The following is a 6000-nucleotide window of genomic DNA, read 5'->3' as shown; positions in this document are numbered from 1 at the left end:
AGAATGATGTTATTAGTAAAGACTTTTTTGAGATTACATATATAGCTAGTTCAGTGGTTTTTCAACAATTCGTTAGCCTTTTCTAAGTCAAAATATAATACAGAAAAAAGAATTAGTAAGAAAAGCTTAATGCATAAAGCAACAGATATGTACATTTTCATTCCTTTCTCCTGATATAAGTACTAATGTTCGCTGCATTCATTTAAATATCTTGCCCATTGTAATTTGTTCAGTTTTGTGGGGATTTTTTAATTGAACATTCCTGTATAACTTTTCCATAAAGCAAGTAACTGGTGCTGGATTTATCTAGAGTCATGATCGGGGTGGGCAATAATTTTCGCAAAGGGGCCATCCCATGAGTGTTGGTACTGGTTGTGGTGCTGCTCTTACACAGGCATGCTCAGGCAGGGATATATCCTACTGAATTACATATCCTTAGTTCAGGTGCCTGTAAGACGTTTGCCCACATATGTCATGATGAGCTTGGTGAGTCACTAGGTTGAGCAGTCTCCTGGTGTGGTCATGTACTGAGCCATAGGATCAAGCAGTCCTCTTTGTGTGGTGCTTGCACAACTATAATTGAATAGTAAATCCTTCACTACAATTTTCCTGATGATTAATGGTCACTAAACACCCTCCTGGGTGGGGGTGGGGGAGAGAGTCCTTTGAATGCAAACTTAAAGAATATTTCAATTACAACCACACTGCAAAATCTCATATCTTCATACATATGAAGACATGCATCTCATGAAATGGGTTTTTGCCTATGAATACTTATGCTCCAATAAGTATGTTAGTCTATAAGGTGGCAGAGGACTTCTTGTTGATTTTGTGGATACAGACTAAAATAGCTACCCCTGATACATATGAATGATATGCATATTTGGACAGAACAATGGGGGAGTTTCAGCAGATCATGACCTTTCTTATGACACCTTACATGACATGCTTTGTGTGAAATATTACAACCATATATGAATGATCAATATGGGGGTTACAGGATGCCATTCTGAAGTATAGGCTACGTCTACACGTGCAGCCAACATCGAAATAGTCTATTTCGATGAATAATGTCTACACGTCCTCCAGGGCCAGCAACGTCGATGTTCAACTTCGACGTTGCTCAGCCCAACATCGAAATAGGCGCAGCGAGGGAATGTCTACACGTCAAAGTAGCACACATCGAAATAGCGATGCCAGGCACAGCTGCAGACAGGGTCACAGGGCGGACTCAACAGCAAGCCGCTCCCTTAAAGGGCCCCTCCCAGACACAGTTGCACTAAACAACACAAGATACACAGAGCTGACAACTGGTTGCAGACCCTGTGCCTGCAGCATAGATCCCCAGCTGCCGCAGAAGCAGCCAGAAGCCCTGGGCTAAGGGCTGCTGCCCACGGTGACCATAGAGCCCCGCAGGGGCTGGAGAGAGAGCATCTCTCAACCCCCCAGCTGATGGCCGCCATGGAGGACCCAGCAATTTCGACGTTGCGGGACGCGGATCGTCTACACGGTCCCTACTTCGACATTGAACGTTGAAGTAGGGCGCTATTCCTATCTCCTCATGAGGTTAGCGACTTCGACGTCTCGCCGCCTAACGTCGAAGTTGGTGCCGCTACTTCGAAGTAGCGTGCACGTGTAGACGCAGCTATAGTGTGTCACTCCCCCATGGCAGCAATGAAGGGCCCTGTGGCACCTGGTAGACTAACAGAAAAGTTTTTAGCATGAGCTTTCGTGAGCACAGACTCACTTCATCAGATGCTGGTCTTGGAAATCTGCAGGGCCAGGTATAAATAAGCCAGAGCCAGGGTGGGGATAACAAGGTTAGCTCAGTCAGCAAGGGTGGGGCTTACTACCAGCAGTTGATCTGGAGGTGTGAACACCAAGGGAGGGGAAGCTGCTTCTGTATTTAGCCAGCCATTCGCAGTCTTTGTTTAAGCCAGAGCTGAGGGCATTGAATTTGGAGATGAATTGTAGCTCAGAAATTTCTCTTTGGAGTCTGGTCCTGAAATTTCTTTGCTGTAGGATAGCTACTTTTAAGTCTGTTACTGTGTGGCCTGGGAGATTGAAGTGCTCTCCTATGGGTTTTTGTATATTGCCATTTCTGATGTCTGATTTGTGTGTGTTTATTCTTTTACGTAGAGACTGTCCAGTTTGTCCGATGTATATAGCAGAGGGGCATTGCTGGCACATGATGGCATAAATTATATTGATAGATGTGCAGCTGAATGAACCCACGATGGTGTGGCTGATCTGGTTAGGTCCTGTAATGGTGTTGCTGGTGTAGATATGTGGGCAGAGCTGGCAACGAGGTTTGTTGCATGGATGGGTCCCTGAGTTAGAGTGACTGTGGTCTGGTGTATAGTTGCTGGTTAGGATTTGCTTCAGGTTGGCAGGTTGTCTGTGGGCAAGGACTGGTCTGCCTCCCAAGGCCTGTGAAAGTCGGGGATCATTGTCCAGGATGGGTTGTGAACCCCTGATGATGCGCTGTAGAGGTTTTAGCTGAGGACTGTAGGTGATGGCTAGTGGTGTTCTGTTGGTTTCTCTCTTGGGCTTGTCCTGTAGTAAGAGGCTTTGTGGCACATGTCGGGCTCTGTTGATCTGTTTTTTCACTTCCTCAGGTGGGTATTGCAGTTTCAAGAATGCTTGGTAGATATCCTGTAGGTGTTTGTCTCTGTCAGAGGGGTTGGAACAAACGCAGTTATATCTTAGTGCTTGGCTGTAGACAATGGATCGTGTGGTGTGTCTGGGATGGAAGCTGGAGGCATGAAGGTAGGCGTAGCGGTCAGTAGGTTTACGGTACAGGTTCGTATTGATGTGGCCATCATGTATTAGCACCGTGGTGTCCAGGAAGTGGATCTCCTGTATGGACTGAAGATATCTTCATCATCTGGACCCATGGGAAGGAGACTCTGGAGGAATTCCACTGGGACTTCAACAACTTTCACCCCAACATCAACCTCAGCCTGGAACAGTCCACACAGGAGATCCACTTCCTGGACACCACGGTGCTAATACATGATGGCCACATCAATACCTTTTTGCTAGGGTAGTGAATTGGACTGATTAAGTGCCTTTACATGAGAAAGTTAGCCAAAGCATATTACCACCTTGTCTCATTGGTGAGAGAGGCAGTCTCAACACCCATAATCTGAATATTAAAGTTTCCTTTGAAGTACAAAGACTCAGATGGGAAATCTTTTGAGCTGCAAATGTGTAAATGTGGACCTGTATATGTGATCAAAAGCTCCCTGTTGTATGTGCCCTGCATACAGAAATAATGATGCACATTAACAGAATATATCGCTGACGATTTTCTTTTTTGTTTGGTGGCTTGTTTGCTCTTTTTCCTTGATCCCGGTTTAGGTACTAGTTTGCTTTGATTTGTGCTAAAATGTAGGGACAGAACTTGAAAGTCAAATGGCAGAGTTGCTTTTTGACATGAGATTGTTTGATTCTGAAATACTGAAAAAGATTCTGGTGCTTTTCTTTGCAAATTGCAATTCTAAAATCTTGTTAGTGGTAATAAACAGCATAAGAGATGAGAAGAGATTATTGAATGGTCCCAAGATTCTTTGTGCGTGTGTGATGGTGAAAGATATATAGAACACATATCTTTTAAAAAAATCAGATGAGAAGAAAGAGACATTGAAACAGCTCAGATGCCTTGTTAAAAATGGCCACTTACAGTATCAGGTTTTTTCAAAGAACTTTCAGGGAGAAACCTATTATAAGCAAAGTTTCATTGGGTAGGGACAGTATGTTACGCTATTTGTCCAGCACAGAGTTGCAATAATAAACCTTGTACTTAAGGAGGTCAATGATGTTTCATAAGGAGATACTGACTCTGCATTTTTAAAAGCCATTTATTTTTAAGAAAGTTGATTAAACTAGCCAGACAATGTATGTTCTCTGACTGTAATAGGGATAACAATGGATTTATAATAATTGCATAATAGTTACTGAGCTAGATTAATATTTACAAACTAAGGTAATTACATGCTGATTATCCTTTGTAGCTTCTTAGCAACCCCATATTTTAGGTTCCGTCAGCATTTCTATTTCTCTGGGTTCATAACTGAATAGTAATAAAACTAAAGAATCCCTATTTAGCTGTTTTATGTCATAATGGTAATATTTCACAGTTATATATGTTTCTAAAAAGTATACAACCATTGTTATATGGAACTACATTTGGTAGCTATGTGTACCTTTACTCAGTGAGATGAACTCTGTGTGTGTTGCTATATCTGTATATTCACTTAAATGCATATTTATATTGCTATATGCACACCCAAAATATGTATAGAGAATGTGATAGATTTTGCAATGGTTGTATCACTGATACCAGAACTCTGTAATATTGAAAATGAGACTGTTTAAAAACAAGAGAGGAGACTATAACAGGATTCTGATAGAAGGATTACAGAACCATAATCAATCTGTTGGGACAGGTAGGTCTTTCATAGGCAAACAGATATGGCTGTCTCTTTTCCAGTTGTTCCTCTTGGATAAAGTTAATAATTTCTCCATATAAGCCATTCTAGTGAGATCTCTAAACCCATCTTAATTCTGTTATCTCAGAATGATCCTTTTGGCTTCCAGAACTGAGGCTTCCACTCATTTCTTGATGTTGATTGAGAAAGCCAGCATGTTTACTGACGCTTGGGAACAGGATAAGGGTAAGATGTCGACACCCAACCAAAATTACCATTCCATTACTTAGTCAGCTTTTTATAGGTATTCAGAAATGAGACAGTTTGGCTTTTGTGTGTGTGGGTGTTTGTGTGTAAATACTCTCACAGCTCTATGAACTTTGTGTAACATTTTAATTGGGAATCTCAAAGTGAAAGAGCTGTTGGAGTCCTTTATATTATGCCATATGGTTTTCCATGCTGCTGCTGAAATAGGGGTACCTTTTTCCTCTGTTTAACTCTTCAGCTAACACGTTAATAGGATACTGGAAAAAAGGGATCCAATTGTACCAATATACCACAGAGTGCAAAGCCAGCTGTCTCCTGTCTGTAACTGTAACTGAAGTTTCTGAAGGGGAGAACTATTTAGCCTTGTTATCTAGCATTTATGACTATATTAAAAGATAAATATTTTCTGACCTTCAGTTGCAGTATGGCCTTTATCCTGGATATCCCATTTTCTAGCCACCAGTATTTGTATGGATTTAGCTTTCATTATCAGGAAAAGGTTATGTAACTTTGATTCTGACACATGGATTGGACATATTTGTGGATTATTGAAAAACGTTATTTTTCTCTTGATTTCAGCATCTAAATCAATACGTTAGAGATATTCTTAAGTGGATACACAATAATTTTGAATTGACACATTTTTGTTGTTGTTAAAGGCCCTTACAATTGAAGCTGCAGTAAAGTAATGTAGGATCAGAACCTGAAGATATCTAGCAGTCTGCCGGCGGTGCTCAGCACAATTACATCCATAGATTTGAGGCATAATTTAGATAATCTTAACTTCTGCTGGCTTGATCATGGGCAAAATTTCCTTTGGTTCACCTTGTATTAGCTTCACAAATAACTAATAGTCATGTAGCATCTTAGATACTAACTGTGCTTTTTTTCTAGAACTCAAGCCTCAAACTGTCCTTCCCCGATTCCCCCATTCAGAAGTCAAGCCCCAATCCCCCTTTCCACTCCCAGGCTTAACCCACCCTCCCAGAGCCCCAATCTGCACCCCCTTTTGCTCCCAAATGGCTTAACCCCCTGCTGCCCCAAACTGCCCGCAGGCTTCACCCCCCACCACAACCCCAGCCCTCTTGCTCTAAATGAATGCCCTCTCCCTCCCCCAGAGCCAGACACCCCCAGAGCCAGGCACCTCCAAAGCCCTTCCCAGATCTAAATGAATGGCCTTCCCCTACCCCAGAGCCAGGCACCCCCAGCCCCCTTCCCCAGGCACCCCCAGAACCAAGCAACCCCAGCTCATTCCACCCGTTATTCAACCTGACTCAGCGGAGCCGCCGATGGAGCTGCG

The sequence above is a fragment of the Carettochelys insculpta genome, chromosome 2 (genome assembly GCF_033958435.1).
Source record: "Carettochelys insculpta isolate YL-2023 chromosome 2, ASM3395843v1, whole genome shotgun sequence".
Classification (NCBI taxonomy): Eukaryota; Metazoa; Chordata; order Testudines; family Carettochelyidae; genus Carettochelys; species Carettochelys insculpta.
Note: the sequence above shows the minus strand (reverse complement) of the source record.